This window comes from Panthera tigris, chromosome D1, assembly GCF_018350195.1.
Source record: "Panthera tigris isolate Pti1 chromosome D1, P.tigris_Pti1_mat1.1, whole genome shotgun sequence".
NCBI classification, from domain to species: Eukaryota; Metazoa; Chordata; class Mammalia; order Carnivora; family Felidae; genus Panthera; species Panthera tigris.
Window position 1 is genome coordinate 74,235,708 of NC_056669.1, and position 18,318 is coordinate 74,254,025.

Genomic DNA, 18,318 nt, shown 5'->3' on the forward strand with positions numbered 1-18,318 from the left:
TTCCAAGCTCCTACTCCCCTGTCCTTCCTGGAAATCGATGCAAGGTACCTGCAAATGAATCATGAGCCATATCTGGGAGCCCTCTGGAACTCTGAGACACAGGTCACGACGCTCATGAAGAGAACTCACAGCTAAAAATAAGAGTGATGGGTGCATGAAATGATACTTAGATAATCTCTACAAAGAAGCTTGGGGGCGGGGGGAAAGGTCAGCTAATCACCAGGGTTCTGGCACTCCATGGCCCACCATCCTATGAAGAAAAGTTTTCTCTCAATAGTTTTGAATTACTGTGTTCATCATCTTTTTCTACTTAAGAATTTAATATGGCAGCATGTCATATTTACGACAAATCTTGATAAGCCTCTACAAAACCACATTTTCTTTGGAGGCCTAGTTTCTCTTTGCCTAATATGTACATATTTTTGGCTTTGATCAAGCATCAAGGACACATAGGAATTATAGAATTTGATAGGTGACAAGAAGTTCAGAGATTTAATAGACTAATTCTTCATGTTGTCGCTGAGGAAATTGAGGCACCTAACTTGCTTAGGCCAGGTTCCAGGCAGGTGAGCAGGTTCTGGAGTGAAATTCAGGTCATCCGTTTCTCAGACAAAGGCACTTTCCCCTAGTGTTGACCTGGAGGTTGAGGTCAACAGGAAGGAAGCATACGAAATCCAAACAGGAAGCATATGAAATCCAGCCTTTCACATCAGCCATTTTTGCCCTTTGGTTACATGCCCACAAAGCAATTGGTTGAGTGATTAAATATTTCATGGTAAAGAAGATTGGGGTAATTTCATAAATATGGACACAGCACAACCTCATATAGGATGTCCTCAATCTATATTTCGATGCAAAAGTATTCATCGGATAAATGGGGAAGGGGCAAGTACTTTAGAATGTTAAAGTTAGAAGGGACTTTAGAAGTCTTGTAAGATAGCAACTTGGAAACATTTGTGGGGGTTTTTTGTTTTTGTTTTTGTTTTTGTTTTTAGAATAATAATACTTTTCAGGGCACCTGGGTGGCTCAGTCAGTTCAATGTTGGACTCGCAGTTTTGGTTCCGGTCATGATCTCATGGTTTCATGAGTTCGAGCCCCGTGTCCGGCTCTGTACAGACAGTGTGGAGACTGCTTGGATTCTCTCTCTCCCTCTCTCTCTGCCCCTTCCCTGCTTGCATTGTCTCTGTCTCTCTCAAAATAAATAAACTTTAAAAAATACTTCTTTCTATAGATAATCTTAAATGAAACATCAATACAAAAACAGATAAAAGAAGAACTTCACAGCTTGAAACAAGTAGGTGGTCTTAGAATCTTGCTCATCACCTTTCCCTGAATTTCCCAATGTGGCTTCTAAAATACTTCTTTGGGACAAAATGTACAAGTCACAAGTGTGGTCCGCCATATTCATTTTTTAGATACAGATATCAAGGTCCAAAGAAGGGATCTGACTTGCTCAAGGGGAAATGCAGTGAATATAGTCGAATTATTTCCAGAGCCAGAAAATCTGTGGTTGGGTCAAATGCTTCTGACTCTTAAATAAAATATTTTTTAACTGTACAAATAACACAGGAATCCATTTTTATTGTGAAGACTAAACAAGATGGATGTATTTAGGGTAAAATGTAAAAGTGCCCCCCCCCACAGCCATATTCTTTTTTCCAGAGTTAATAACTGACAATATTTTGAGTTTGACCCAATTTGAGTCATCCGTTAAAAGGAGACTTTAGCCCATTCACATTTATTGTGATTTTGGATATATATGGATTTATTCCCTTTATCTTATTTTAAGTTTTATTTTTATAATGTTTTTTTCTTGCCTTTTATTGAATTTAATAGTTTTCTTTGTGCTGTGTTTTTCTCTGATGATCTAGAAATGACACTCCCCCCTAATTTAAAAAACAAATACCACAATAATATATAATATTGTAACTATATATATATATAGAGAGAGAGAGAGAGAGAGAGAGAGAGACCTAGATCTAATTGGTAGCTCGAGTCCATTTTTTCCCAGAGGTGAGAAACTTCAAAGAACCTCAGCACACTTTCACTATCACCACCTTGCCCTCTTCCTTCACAGTGGCCTTGTACTCACACACCTGCCCACCACATCCTGTGTGTAAATCATTTGGGATTTTACTTCCAGGTTGTAATTAGTTTTGTTCATTATACATCAGTAGTTGTTCAAACTTAATTATAAATATTACTGCTTTCTTCATTCAACTACTCTTTCTTGCCTATTTTTTGTATTTTCCCTTTTTAATTCTGTGTGTGTGTGTGTGTGTGTGTGTGTGTGTGTGTGTGTGTGTGATAGAATGCATCCTTGATGAATTCACTGAGGAAATCTGTTGTAAATGAAGTAAATTCTCACATAATTGGAAAGCTCTTTGTATTAGATTGCTAGAACTGCTTTAACAAATACCCTACCCTGGAGGGCTTAAACAACAGAAATGTGTTGTTTCACAGTTCTGGAGGCTTGAAGTCCAAGATCAAGTCAGCAGGGTTGCTTTCTTCTGAGGTCTCTCTCTTTGGAGTGTAGATGGTTATACTCTCCACATGTTCACGTGGTCTTCCCCCATGCGTGTCTGAGTGTTCATCTCCTCTTCTTATAAGGACACCAGACATATTCGACTCGAGCCCACTCATATAATCTCATTTTAGTTTTAGAGACTCTGCCTTCAAATACAGTCACATCCTAAGGTACTGGAGGTTGGGACTCCAATGTATGAATTTGGAGGAGACAGAATTCATCCCATAACAGTCTTTAGTTTGCCTTATACTTGAATGCTGGTTCAGCAATCTCTAGAGTTGTACTGAAAAATATAGTAGCCAATAGTCACATGAAATTATTCAACTGAAATTATTTAAAATTAACTAAAATTAAAAGTTGAGTTCCTCATCACAGTATCCATATATTCCAAGGGCTCAATACCCATATGTGGCTGATGCCTGTGCATTGGCAGCATAGATATCACATGTTTCCATCCTTGCAGAAGTTCATTGGATAACAGTGCTCTAGACCTTCTACATCTGAAAGATGAAGCACATTTCTTTTGGATTCTATGAATAGATAATATTAAGCATGAGTTGGACTCGTAGCAGGTGCTCAGTCAATACTAGCACAATGTTAACTCAGTAGTAAATGAATGGTAGTATTAGGACTAGGATCCACTGTTCCTGCCCCGTTGTTCCCCCAGAATAACTATAAATGAGTAAGCCATTGTGAAACATAGGACATGAAGAAGACCAGGCAAGAGAGGTGAGACAATGGGTTTAATCTTTAACACATGCTTTTAAAACACCACCTTTATACCCCAATTCAGAATCAACATTATTCTATTTAATCCTCTCAATAACTTTGTAAAGAAGGTATTATTATACCCATTGTCTGAATAAGGAATGAAGTAAATGGCAGGTCATGAAAGCTAATTCCTCCGAGGCCACACCGTTAAGCCAACAGTGAGTCAATGGCCCTGTCAGGACTAGAATCTACCGCAATCTGCTCTTCTTTCCTCTAGAATAACCAAAAGCTGGTAAGTCATCGGGAAATGCAGATCACTAAGGTGACAGGGAAATTTAAAGCCAGATCTAACTCCAAAACCCTTCTCCAAAGGTGGTTCCCAAATTTGTTTGATCATGGTCCCTCAGTAAACATGTTTGAACATTACACACACATGTACACATACACAATTTGTGTGTGTATGTATATATATTTGTAATGTGTACTTACATAATGATATGAACTTATGAAACATATTCAAAACTACACCCTCAAAAAGATGATAATGTAATAAAAGTTCTGATTCCTTTTCTCATACTCCAGTATCATTTCACATGTTCCCTGGCCTGTCTTCCATTTTGGGAACCACCACCCTAAACCATGCCACACAAAAAGAGAATATGCTATAGAAGAAATTACAGGCCTGGGAGTCTCAGCTTTCACCTGCCCACCCAAACTGCTTTGAAAAGACACATAATTGGGCCATAATGTATTCAGTGTCAGCCACATTCTTGGAGTAACTAAGGCTTTTCACTGTTTCTATGCACCAGTGGTCTGACATTTGTCGTTGGCTCTTATTTCAAAGAGAGAATTAATTTTAAACTACCACTCAAAGGTTGCTCCTGGCCATATGTCCCATCCAGGAAAGGCAAAGAAATGGGCAAAGCAACACTTGAGTGCATCAGGATGGTTCTTTTTTCTCAAGAGAGGGAAAAAAACCCCAAATGTTATCATCTTCACTGAAGTGAAGTGAGACTTGGTGAAACAAATACACGAGTTACTTACATCACACAGATTTTTTTTTTTTCTATTGGTCTTCTCATGTTTGTGGCCATTCATCACTTGCTGGTTGTAGTAGTAACAGTGTTCCCTACATAATGCTTTTCAGCTTAAAAGCACTGGCTCAACTAGTACTTTTCAGCCTTACCATGTGTTTAATTCTCTCGGGTGTGATCTCTCTCCTCTCCCTGTCCCTTTCTCTCTGTTTCTCTCTCTCTCTCAAGCAGCGGAAGGATTGAGGTATTCTCATCCCCCTTTCCAGATAAAGAACCTGGCTCGAGGGGTTAGGTCCCACAGAGAGTATGCGGCAAAGTCAGGGCCGGAACTAGGTTTTCCACTCTAGAGCCAATGCTCTGAGGGGAATTTTAACTAATTTGGTTGGTTTTATGGAGTTAGAAGACAGGACACCGTAGGGTCTGAGAATCACCGCAGGTCTGAGCACCTCCACAGCCCAAGTACCAGTTCAACTTCATCCTGCACTGAGAGATGAGCAGGGCTTTACATCAGCGGTCCCTTGGGTTCTGTAGATGCCGTTCCTACATTTGTTCTTCAGCGAGTACAAAGCCCAAAGCAGTACAAGCCCCTGAAGTGGCGATCACAGGGCCAGCAAATTGACCAATGTGAATGAACTCACAGAGATTCAACAGTGGATCAATGGGATTGTCTGCTTAGGAGATATTTCCATGGGTTGAGTAGAGTCTATGACTGTTCACTCGCATCAACAACAGATATTTAAACAATGCTTTTGAATCCAGCCCTTCTTTTTATCCCTGCTCCACTTATTGCCCAGATGTCCCGCCTAGACTATTTTTTCAGAAGCCTCTCAATCATGTAGATTTCCCCACCTCCTTTCCATCTCTCACACCGCCCACATCTGATGATGCCCCCTTTCGGCCTGAAGACTGCCTTGAGCATCCTGTCACTGCACGATCATGCTAAACAATTTTGACATGGCATCCAAGTTTCTTCATCTTGCCCCAAATTAACTTTCCACTTCTTTCTCCCACCACCCCCATTTTCCTTTATCCTATCTTGCAGCCTCTCCAGTCTAATCACTGTTCTCCAAAAATAGCCTGCACTTTCATGCCTCTCTGCTTTGCTCATGTTCTGTCCTCTGCCTGGAATGTCCTCCACCTCCTTAACCTGCCCCCTGCCGGTGGGATCTTCCTCATCCTTCCATAAGCAGGTCAAATGCTGTCTCTTCAGTGCAGGCCTCCACACCCAGCCTTTTCCAGGTGGGATGTGCCACTCTCCGTGCTGGGACCCACGCACACTTCACATTTCTCATAACAAGGAACCTCGGCTGGCTGTTCACGTGTCATTTTGACTCATTAGGTGGTGGACTCCTTCGGGGAGCAGAGAGCATCTTATTCATTTTTGTGTCCTTGCTGTTGGCACCCAGTAGGCACTTGAAAATTTTGGGTTGAATTTAGTCATATAACTGAGTGGTTTTGAGAGCCTCACAAAGGCTAAATTTCTATCAGATCTGGAACAAGCAGCGAAAGAGAAAGCACAAATTCAGCAAGAAGAAATTACTTATTTGAGCAATAGCCACTCCATCTAAAATGTAAAAATAAGGATTGGAGGCATTTTTAGAATAGTTGGAAGCTTTTTTTTTTTAAATCAACTTTCCCAAAGTGTTCACGCTGTGCCTAAAGTGGAAATAGTGACGAGTTGGAATGGACAGATAAGGGTTTCTTTCCAGTCTCAGCTCTGCTATTAACTGCTGTGTGCCCTTTGACAAGTCAGTTCCCCTTTCCGATTTCTTTATTTACAAAATGTTCATGCTGAACAAAATGACTTTCAAAGCATCTTCTAATTCTAAAATTCGACGATTCTCATTTTCTAGCTAGGAAAACCAAGTCTTTACTTCCCTTGGAGTGTGATGATTCCTTAGTAATAAGAGGAGACATTCTATATTGTCACAAAACACCTTTGTTCTAATGTGGCCCCCTTACATAAAATTTGGAGGTTAGAAATAATTCAAAATATTTTATGATATTTTATAATATTTTTAAATTATTAAAAAGAATTCAAAATAATAATTCAAAATAATTCAAAATATTAGAAATAATGCAAAATATTTTAATTCAAAATATTTCCTGACACAGGAGAAAAAAACAAAACTAAAAGCAAAAACACCTAATAAAAAAAACCTCCTTCCTGCCAAAGCATCAGGATTCTACCCCTTTAGAGTTGAAAGACTGGGCATCAGACAAAGAAAAAGACCTCGGAAAGATGAGTTGATCTAATCTTGGGTTTATAAAGATGGAGGAGAGAATGGTCCAGTCATACATGAAAATGGTTTGCAGACGAAGGAGAAGGTACTTGGATGTTGAATTTTAAACGCAAGCCTTTAGGGAAGGCAGTCTATAATATGTCACTGTTACAAAGAGAATTGGAAGTCCTAAGATGGTGAGCACAGCTGTATCCCTGGCTCCTGCTAGATGCTGTGACAGGTTCCTTTTGTACAACAAGAAACCTGAGAGCCCAAATATTCTGAAATGCTGTTCTACCCATTTTTTAAAAAGAGGCTTTATTTTTTAAAAATCCATTTTAGGTTCTGAGCAAAACTGAGCGGATGGTACAGAGAGTTCCCGTATACCCCCTCCCCCCGCACATGCACAGCCTCCCCCACTATCAGTGTCCTGTTCCAGAGGGGTACATGTGTTACAATCAATGAACCTACACTGACACATCATTATCAGCCAAATTCCATAGTTTACCTTAGGGTTCACCGTTGGTGTCTTACATCCTCTGAGTTTTGACAGATGTATCATGACCCGTATCCACCGTCAAAGTATCATACAGAGTAGGTTCAAGGGCCTAAAAATTCTCTGCGCTCTGTCTGTTCATCCCCCCTTGTCTCTTAACCTCTGGAAACCACCGATTTTTTTTTTTATTGTCCTCACAGTTTTGCCTCTTGCGGAGTGTCATACAGTTAGAATTGTACGGTGTGTAGCCTTTCATGATTGCCTTCTTTCACTTAGTAAGATGCAGTTCAGTTTCCTCCATTTCTTTTCATAGCTTGATAGCTCATTTCTTTTTAGCATCTAACACTACTAATTGAATTATTCATTGTCTTATTGTTTTACGAGTTCTTTGTACATTTTGGACAACAGTCCTTTATCAGATGCCTTTTGCAAATATTTTCTCCCCGTCTGTGGTTCCTCTTCCCATTCTCTCAGGGTCTTTCACAGAAATGTTATTCTCATTTTGAATAGACACACTCAAACAAAATTCCACTTTTACATTGTTTTAGCAGAAATTTCTTTATAACCTAGAGAAATAGGCTTTGTTTCACTTGCATTTCCTTAGGAATTAATAGAAATAGAAGTTAGAAAAACCATCTGTGATCAAATTTGAGTTATAACTTGCAACATGTGTTTCAAATATCCATCGAGGGGATGTCTTGGGGTTGGCAGACTTTAACCCGATTTCTTAACTCAGTTTTTGCCACATCTGAGGTCATAGACCAAAAGATTTCAGTGACCATTCCATAAACCCACAGGAGATAAAATTCATTTCTTACTGAGTATACGTAAATGTTATAGCAATGTCTGTCCCCTGGAAGTAGTGGGTGAGATGTCCCCTGGAGTAGTGGGTGAGTAGTGGGTGAGGAACAATTTCCTGAGAAGATCTGCTGGAACCTAAGAAAGGTCTCCTATTTCCTGGAAGATGGGAGGACGTAGCCTCAGGAGCATTCGAAAGAATGTGGTCAGGGCAATAAGGATCTCTAGTCACAGAATGACAGTGCTGAAGGGGGCCAAGTATATGGTATGACAACTGCAGATCTTTTTATAGATGTGGATCCTTTTATAGATGCTGAGATATGGTGTTGGTGGTTGTGTTGTAGTTATTGTTGACTTGTTTGGTGATATTTTAAGTCTATGAATTCCTTCTAGTGGGTTGTCCCCAAACACTAGAATTTGAAAGTGCTCCAAGAACTCTCAGAGGGTATAGAGGCAGTTCAGTTAGACCACAGAACCCGACGAGCATGAGAGCCTGTAATATTTTCAGTCTTCAAAGAAAGCTTGAATTATGTGTTCACTGTTGGATATGTGAAGGCAGAAATCATGGGACCAATTTCAATAAAAATGTTTTCTTCGTAGATCCTGTGCTAGCTGAAAATTAAATATAATGTTCTATTCTGGAGATTGGGAAGAAATATTGAATGTAAAAATCATGTTTCATAAAAAAAAAATCTTAAAAACATACCATGTGAGGAACAGCTCAAGGAACCAGACACATTTTCGGGGAAGAGTTGGTGATGGTGGGACTATGAATATGGATAGCAACTCTTCAAATATCTGATGAACAGTCATATATATAAAGAAGGAATAAATTTGTCCTGAGAAAGAGAAAAACTAGGACCAATAAATGTAGACATTGCAGATAGGCTGATGTTGTTTCAATGTATTAGAAAATCTTTGAGTTATCTAATAACATAGTGCGTCCTTTTTCACTTTATGGCAATAATAGAAAATGAAAGAATTTCACAGCCCCACTATGGATAAGAGCAGTCAGATGACTACTGATGCCCAAGGGTGAGATATTTAATATCTTTGAATCTCTAACCCATTCACAGCAGAGTGGATGGGAGGCTTTGTCATAATAGCATTAGTAGGCTCTGAAAAGAGTAAATTCCTCACAGCCGGAAATCTTCAAGTAGAGTTTGGAAATAACTCAGATGGGGTGTTATAATGGCAAATTAAAAAAAAAATCTCTAAAATCTATAAACTTTTTATTATACAGTTTTACGAATTCTGGAAAATGCATAGACTCACATAACCACTACCACAATGAAGACACAGAATTCTTTTGTACTTCCCCTTTGTAGTCAAGCCCACCTCCATCGCTAACCGCTGGCAATCACTCATCTGTTCTCTATCACTATAGTTTTGCCTATTTGAGTATATCATATAAATGGAATTACCATATGCAGCTTTTTTTTTAAGAAAGTATCCAGCTTTTGAAATTAAGTTTCCTTCACTTTGCAGAGTGTGTTTGAGATTCATCCATGTTGTTGATTCATCCATGGTTTGTTCTTTTTTGTTGTCGAATAACATTCCATTGTATAGATTTAGCATAGCGTCCATCCATTCATGAGCTGAAGAATACTGGAGGGACTTCTGGTTTCTAGCACAGCATGTAAGGAGTTTGGAAATCATCACTTCATTCTAATGACAAGTAAAAAGCTGAAGAAACTGACAATCAACATCTTTTCTTAGATCTATTAGGGAATCAAGATCACAGGACAAACTGCTGCCCCCCCCCCCAAATTGGAGAGACTGTCAAGTGGATACAGAGAATCACAATTTACTGGAATAGAAATGTCCGTGTAAACCAGTACTGGGTTTCCTTTACCCAGTATATCACATTCAGCTTTAAACAAAAAGTTAGAAGACACATCAATAGGCAAAAAAGAGAGTTTGGGGGCACCTGGGTGGCTCAGGTTGGTTGGGCAGCCAACTCTTGATTTCAGCTCAGGTCATGATCTCACAGTTGTGAGATCAAACCCTGCATAGGGTCTTTGCTGAGCATGAAGCCTGCTTGGGATTCTCTTTCTCCTTCTCTCTCTGCCCTTCCCTGCTTGTGTTCTCTCTCTCTCTCTCTCTCTCTCTCTCTCAAAATAAATAAACTTTAAAAAAAATTATTTAAAAAATGAGAGATCTTAAAGAGTCATATATGGCCAGGATATTGGAATAATCTGTCCAGGAATTTAAAATAATTATGGCAAATATGCTAAGAGCTTTAATGGAAAAAGTAAACAATATGCAAGAACAGATAGATAATGAAAGCAGAGAGATAGAAATTCTAAGAAAAAATGAAGAGGAAATCAAATATACTATAATAGAAATAAAGAATGCCTTTGGTGGGTTCATTAGTAGACTGGACACAACCGGGGGAAGAATCAATGAACATGAGGATATGTCAAGAGAAATTTCCAAAACTGAGAAGTTTTTTTCACTTAGCATAGTAGACTCTAGGTCCATCTACATTTCATTCTTTTTCAACACTGAGTAATATTCCACTGTGTGTGTATGTGTGTGTGTGTGCACATGAACGCGTATGTGTGTATGTATCACATCTTCTTTATCCATTCATCAGTCAGTGGACATTTAGGCTCTTTCCATAATTTGACTATTGTTGATAGTGCTGTGATAAACATCGGGGTGTGTGTGCCCGTTCAATACAGCATTTTTGTATCCTTTGGATAAATACCTAGTAGTGTAATTGCTGAATCATAGGGTAGTTCTAGTTTTAATTTTTTGAAGAGCCTACATACTGTTTTCCAGAGTAGTTGCACCAGTTTGCATTTCCACCAACAGTGCAAAAGTGTTCTCCTTTCTCCACATCTACCGCAACATCTGTTATTGCTTGAGTTAATTTTAGCCATTCTGACAAGTGTGAGGTGGTATCTCATTGTGGTTTTGAATTGTATTTCCCTGCTGATGAACGATGTTGAGCATCTTTTCATTTGTCTGCTAGCCGTCTGGATGTTTTCTTTGGAAAAGCATCTATTCATGTCTTCTGCCCATTTCTTCACTGGATTATTTGTTTTTTGGGTGTTGAGTTTGAGAAGTTCTTTATAGATTTTGGATATTAACCCCTTATCCGATATGTCATTTGCAAGTATCTTCTCCCATTTTGTCGGTTGCCTTTTAGTTATGTTGTTTCCTTCACTGTACAGAAGCTTTTTATCTTGATGAGGTCCCAATAGTTCATTTTTGCTCTTGTTTCCCTTGCCTCCAGAGACATGTCTAGTAAGAAGTTGCTATGGCTCAGGTCAAAGATGTTGCTGCCTGTTTTCTCTAGGATTTTGATGGTTTCCAGTCTTACATGTAGGTCTTTCATCCATTTTGAGTTATATAAAGAAGAAACTGGTTCAGTTTCATTCTTCTGCATGATGCTGTCCAGTTTTCCCAACACTATTTGCTGAAGAGGCTGTCTTTTTTCCCCCATTGGGTATTCTTTCCTGCTTTGTCAAGGATTAATTGGCCATACATTTGTGAGTTCATTTCTGGGTTCTCTATTCTGTTCCATTGATCTAAGTGTCTGTTTTTGTGCCAGAACCATACTGCCTTGATGATTATGGCTTTGTAATATAGCTTGAAGTCCAGAATTGTGATGCCTTTAGCTTTGGTTTTCTTTTTCATAATAGTGGTATTTTAATATGGTTTAAATTTGCACTTCTTCAATGAACGATGATGTTGAGAATATTTTTGTGTGCCATGCATGCATGTATCTTCTATAGTAAACTGACTTTTCAAATCTTTTGCCCACTTAAAAGAAAAGCAGATTGTTCTGGGGTGCCTGGCTAGCTCAGTCAGTATAGCATGCGACTCTTGATCTCAGGGTCATGAGTTCAAGCCCACATTGGGTGTAGATATTACTTTAAAAAATAAATAACAACAAAAATAAATTAAACAGAACTGGATTTTTTTTTAATTGTTCAGTTTTGAGAATTCTTTATATATGGAACATACAAGTACTTTGTCAGATATATAATTTGTGAATAGCTTTGCCCAGCCTGTGGCTGGTCTTTTCACTTAAAAAATATTTTTAGAGGCTTTTTATGAACATACATTTTTCATCTTGATGGAGTCCTACTTAATAAGTTTATCTTTCATGGATCATGCTTTTGGAGTTGTATCCAAGATTGCTACTCAAAGTAACAAGATTTTCTCCTATGTTTTCTTTTAAATGTTTGATAGGCTTACAGTTTATATTCAGGCATACTATCCTTGTTGAGTTTATTTTTGTATAATGTGTGAGGTATATGTTGAGGTTCACTTTTTTGTGGGTATGGATGTCTAACTGTATTAGCACTATTTGCTAAAATGACTGTTCTTTTTCCATTGACGTCCCTTTGCATTTTGTCAAAGAAAAACAATTGACCATATTTGCATGAGTCTATTTCTGGACTCTCTATTGATTCAGGGTCTTATTACATTCTCTGGAGAATGTTAATTTTTGTTTGTGTTATTAAGCCCAGCCAATGAATTTCTCTTTATTTCAAAAACTGTATTTTTAAGATCTGAAGTTTCCACCTTATTCTTTTTTTTTTAAATTTTTTTAATGTTTATTTATTTTTGAGAGAGACAGAGACAGAATACGAGTGGGTTAGGAGCAGAGAGAGGGGGAGACACAGAATGCAAAGCAGGCTCCAGGCTCCGAGCTGTCAGCACAGAGCCCGATGCAGGGCTTGAACTCACGAGCTGTGAGATGATGACCTGAGCTGAAGTCGGATGCTCAACCAACTGAGCCACCCAGGCGCCCCTCCACCTTATTATTTTTTATAGTTTTTAGTTTTTGGCGGAGAACATCTGTATTCCCATTCCTTTGAAGAGTATCTACCTTTACTTCACAAAGCATGTGTTATAATAGTCACTTTAAAATCTTTACAATTCTGGGGCGCTTGGGTGGCTCAGTTGGTTAAGTGTCCAAACCTTGATTTTGGCTCAGGTCATGATCTCATGGTTCGTGACATTGAGCCCTACGTTGGGCTCTGTGCTGACGGCGTGGAGCCCGCTTGGCATTCTGCCTCTCCCTATCTCTCTCTGCCCCTCCCCCCACCTCAAAATAAATAAACTTAAAAATTTTTTTAAATAAAATCTTTATAATTCCAACACTTGGGTCATCTTGGGTTTGGCATCTGTTGATTGCCTTCCTTTTGAAAATTGAGCAGATTTTCTCTTTCCTTTTGTTTTTTGTTTCTCCATAGAGAAGTAATTTAGAGTTGTATTCTGGAATTTTGAATATTATGTTGCGAGACTCTGGGCCCTCTTAAAATCCTCTGGAGAACATTAATTTGTACAGTAATTGTTTGTTCTAGCAGGCAGCGCACCTGGTTCAGCTCATCCCTCCAGTTGGGTCTTGCCTTCTGAGAGTGGTGCTTCCAATGTCAGCTCAGTTTTCAAAGCTTCTGCTGTGCTGTGGGTGCCCGCCTACCTAACATGCGCACCATTCAGGTGTTAATCTGTTACACGGGCGGTGATTTCTATTGTTGCTTAGTCCTTGAAGCCATCTCTATTCTTGTTGGGGTCTGTTCTGTGCATGCCTAACGCAGCGGTGAATCTGAAACTGGTAGTAGTTCATATACAAACCTCAGGGGTTTCCTTCTCGAATTTTCTCATCCTTGGAATTTCCCTGAGACTCTCTGGCTCCCAGGGGGTCTTTCTTCCTAGCTCTCTGGCTGTAAAACCAGTGTCTCTCTGAGAATTTTAGCCCATGCACGGGGACACATTTCTGAGCACCTGGGGTGCCCCAGGGCAACCTGAAGAGAAAAAAAGAGCAAGAAGAAGGTGATAGGCATCCCATACTTATTGGACTCTTGAGACCCCTTTCCCCAATACCTGTGTCCTGAGGGATGGTTGTCTTAGGGTTTTCAGTGCCCATGCCAATGTCACTGCCACTATGGCAGTGCACCTTAGGGCTAGTTGAGGACTTGGAGAAAAAAAAAAAAAGAATAAAAATAGAAAAATTAAAGGGATTCTCCCCATCTTCAGGTTCAGGGGCCCGTCTTCCTGATCCTCTGTCTAGAAAAGGGGTTCCTTTCACATGTTTTGCTGTCGTCCTGTGGCATAGTTTCAAGCATCAGCCCACCCTCTGACTAATGCCAAGAAATAAAAAAGAAAAGTAAGTTCACTGCCATACCGATTGTTCTTTAAGTTTTGCCCTCCTTTCTCAATCTAGTTGCTACTGTTTACTTTTCAGAGTCCTCAGCTAATTGCTTTTGTATTATTTCTAGAGGTTTTGTTTATAATCAATGGGAGAGATAGGTTGTAATGGACTTACTCTGTCTTAGTACCAGAAGTTCTGTAATGACAATTTAAATACTGGATGAAGATTCTTCCAGATCATCATTCTCAAACCTACCAACAAATTTGAATTAGCCAGGAAACTTAAAAAACAGACAAACAAACCCCAAACAGAAAACGATTCCAGGGCCTTACCCCAGACTCATCTCTGAGGATAGGAACCCAAGAATCTTTAGAAGATGCTTCTGGGTTTCCGATAGCCAACATGGCACTGGTTTAGGGGCCCAAAGTAGAGGTCCATGCTGGAAGTTTGGGAACCCTTGGATGAGAGGATCTCCAAGTTTCTCTCCCATCCTGAGACGCCCAAGCTCTATATTCAGAATATTCCATTCATAAAGCTACTTGTGGAGTGAGTTGCCAGTCTGTTCACTTCCCCCAAATTTTAAGCTGAAGCTTTAGATGACACAGGACGTCTCAAATAATGTCACAGGCACGGACAGAAAAAAATATAGAACTAATAGGCAAAGTCAACATATTAAAACCAATGCAACAAATGGACTCCCCACCTGTAAGATTAGTTTCATGAAAATTACAACTTCTTGGAATAATAGCAACAATAAATTCTAAGTCTGCTTTATTTGGTTTTAGCCGCGAGGAATACTGGGTGTACTCATGCCTGAGGATTAGTGCTTTCATTAAGAGCCCCCTTTCCTCCCTAGGATTAATCCTTTCCCACATATTTGATAAAATTCTTTTGGTTGAGTGCAGTTTCTTCTTATGTGCTAGGAATCACTGGTGACTTTGAATTTGCTTTTCATGAAAATTTATTTCTAAGGGACCTCAGAAATGATTTCCTTGAGCTCATGTCTATGAAAGAAGAAACCAGACCTAAAAAGTAAAGTGTCTTGTTCTGGGGGTCAAAGCTGGGACTAGCAGCCAGACTTTGGCTCCTGGGCCATGCATTTTCTGTCTGACTGAGTCAGGTGAGATCTTGGATGTAGAGTGTCCTGGCATCATAAGTGAGCTGAGTCAGATAGCTGCAGAAGGCAGTGGCTGAGTTCCATGCAATGCATCTGTAAAGGGCACTTTGACCTAAAAATGTTTTAGCTCGTAGATTTGTGGCTGCGAACATATTGGCAACCAAAATGATCCACAGCTTGTCAAGTGCCATCTTGCTGGCATATCCTATACTGTGGGCACTGGGAAGCAGACAGCCCCTGGCCACCTCTGGAGCATCCCCCTGTCCCTTTTGCTCCCCGAAGTGTCACTTGTCTAGTCAGGGTTTAATCAGGGATGCAGAACCACGGTGAGTTATGATATAAGGGATTTCTTATAAGAATTAGACCTTGAACGATTGTATGAGGGAAGTAAAGGTTTGAAAGGGTGAGCTGGAGAATCAGAGCAGTCACCAACCACTCGATCTGAGAAGCCAAGCATTCGTCTATTGGCCAACTCAGAAGCACAACCATAATAACAAGAAGGGGTTTTGTGAAATGTTGTTCTGGCTTGTATGACTCCGTACAGTATAAGTCATTACAGGTGGAAGCCTGAAAAACAGGGACACCTCAGGAGTAATGTTCTTGAAGCTCTATTCTCCCTTGCCAGTGAACAATCTAGAATCAGCCTGCCCGGGGTGCCTGGGTGACTCAGTCGGTTAGGCATCCGACTTTGGCTCAGGTCATGATCTCACACTGTGTGTGGGTTCGAGCCCCTGGCAGCTTGGAGCGTGGAGCCTGCTTCCGATTCTGTGCCTCCCTCTCTCTCTGCCCCTCCCCTGCTTGCTCTCTGTCTCTGTCTCTCTCTCTCAAATAATAAACGTTAAAAAAAAAAAAAAAGGAATCAGCTTACCTTACCACAGTCTGGAAATGGTTGACAGCTTTCGTACGGTGGCACTCGGGAATGTGGTGTTTTGAAATCAGTGCGGTGTTGTTGTTAGGCAGTTCTGCATGTCCACGCTGGCTTTGCCCCGTCAGGTTGCGACTGGGACACGTTCTTCCTGCTTTCTGAAATTAGCTTCCTGACTTGTAAAATGGGGCCAGTGGTTACCACCTTACGATGTTGTTTTCAAGTAGGTATAATAGTAGATGCTCAATGAAAATGATTCTTCTGAACTCTCAAGTCGCACTCTTTGCCCTGGTTCATCTAAGACATGTTGTTTTTCTCAGAATGTCTTCGGGCAGGGGCGCCTGGGTGGCTCACTTGGTTAAGTGTGTGACTTCAGTTTAGGTCACGATCTCGCGGTCTGTGAGTTCGAGCCCTGCACTGGGCTCTGTGCTGACAGCTTGAGCCTGGAACTGTGTCTCCTTCTCTCTCTACCCCTCCATTGTTTGTGCTCTGTCTCTCTCTCTCTCTCTCTCTCTCTCTCTCTCAAATATGAATAAAAATTTAAAAAATTACAGTATCTTCATGCAGAAATGCCCTTATTGTCTAAATGTTGGATTTTAGTAATGAATATAGGTATATAATTTATATTCAGCATTCCTGCCATTCCACCATAGAGTCCCAGTATCAACAAGTTGGAATTCGTGTGGACAGTGAGAAAGACCACCGACTGGCCAGGGAAACACCTGAGATGGGAGGTCATGGCCTTCACCCCACAGGACAAAGATAGAGCATTTCTTAAGCAGTTAGAAATCTATTGACTTGGAATGGTTTATTAAAGTCAGTGTGGTGACCTCAATTCCCCTGGAATCTTCTAGTTTTCCTGGGCTAGAAGAGAGATTACCATGAGGGTAGAGGGAAGAGACAGGTTGAACTTAGAGACAGACAACCATAAAAACAGCATGAAAAGCATAATACGCTGGAGCCATTTATTTTAGGAGGATACACATCTAACAACCTCTGAGTGTATTACTGTGTCATAGATGGACTACATTGTTGGTTGACTTTGAATTTAAAGAAACAGTAGTGCTCATGAGTTTCTGAAACATGAAGAAAAATTAGATTCCAAATACTCTATTTAAGAAACTGGGGAACTATATTAGCATTTTAGAAAGATTTTAGTCAATAGTAACTAACAGTTTTCAGTCAGGATAAACTTCTGGAAGATTTACACACATAGGATCTTTTCTTTCTTTCTTTCTTTCTTTCTTTCTTTCTTTCTTTCTTTCTTTCTTCTTTCTTTCTTTCTTTCTTTCTTTTAATGTTTATTTATTTTTGAGAGAGAGAGCGAGCAGGGGAGGGGCAGAGAGAGAGGGAGATACAGAATCTGTCTGAAGCAGGCTCCAGGCTCTGAGCTGTCAACACCAAGCCCAACACAGGGCTCAAACTCATGGACCCAGAGATCATGACCTGAGCCCAAGTCGGATGCCCAACCAGTCGGGTGTCCAACCGACTGAGCCACCCAGGCAACCCCACACAAGATCTTTTCTTATCCAGAGTAGGATAATAGACATTGTTTTGCATGATACAGTGCTAAGCAAATGGTAAAAACTGAGTAAGTACTTTTTAAATAGAATTCAGTTTTTACAGGGCAAATGAGACTCTGTGCCTAACTCCTGGAAAATGGAAGATTTTCCTGTAGCCTTTCAAAAATGCAGTTAATTACTTGACTGTCAGAAGACATTGATAATATATTCCCTACCTGTGTTGTCCTGCAAAATGTTGACCATTGTGACAAGCCCTCATTTAGTTACTTATCCAGCTGAGCAAATAATTGACCCAAATGTACTCAAATAAGACATTGAGATATAAAATCACTTCTTTAAAAGTTGATTTAAAAATTGATAGTTTTTTTAAAACCTAAAGTAATGACACTTTTCCTTCCAGCTTATCTCTTATTTTAGGCTCTCAAGATTTGAAAACCAGCCAGTGATACATGCCTTAAAGAATCCGCAGTCAACCCACACGCTTCTATATAATTAATAGGATTGCTCAGACAGCTTATCTGCTTAAGTTCTGAAAATCTCTTTATCCTTTATCTGCAGGAACACTAATCACTTGAAAAGAAGAGGGCTGAGGGAAGTTGTTTCAAAGCCAAGTTTAAAAGAATTTTCTTGTATCAAATTTTATCAGTTTTCTGGGTTCCTTGCATCTCATTCCCTTTCAGGTATTTTAAATTTGCGGGAACGTGGGTGAGTTGCTTGCATTGCTGGTGAGATAAGCATTTCTTAAGGCCTTATCTATTCGCTCCTTGGCTGGATTCCACCAGGCCCAGGAAACAGAGAAGTATCTGGTCTGGGAATTGGGAAGCCTTGGCTCTGGGTTTCGCTCTGTGATTTGGTAAGAGACCTTTAGTTATCAGGTGTGGAAAGGATTGGCAACTTTAAGCAAAGGAA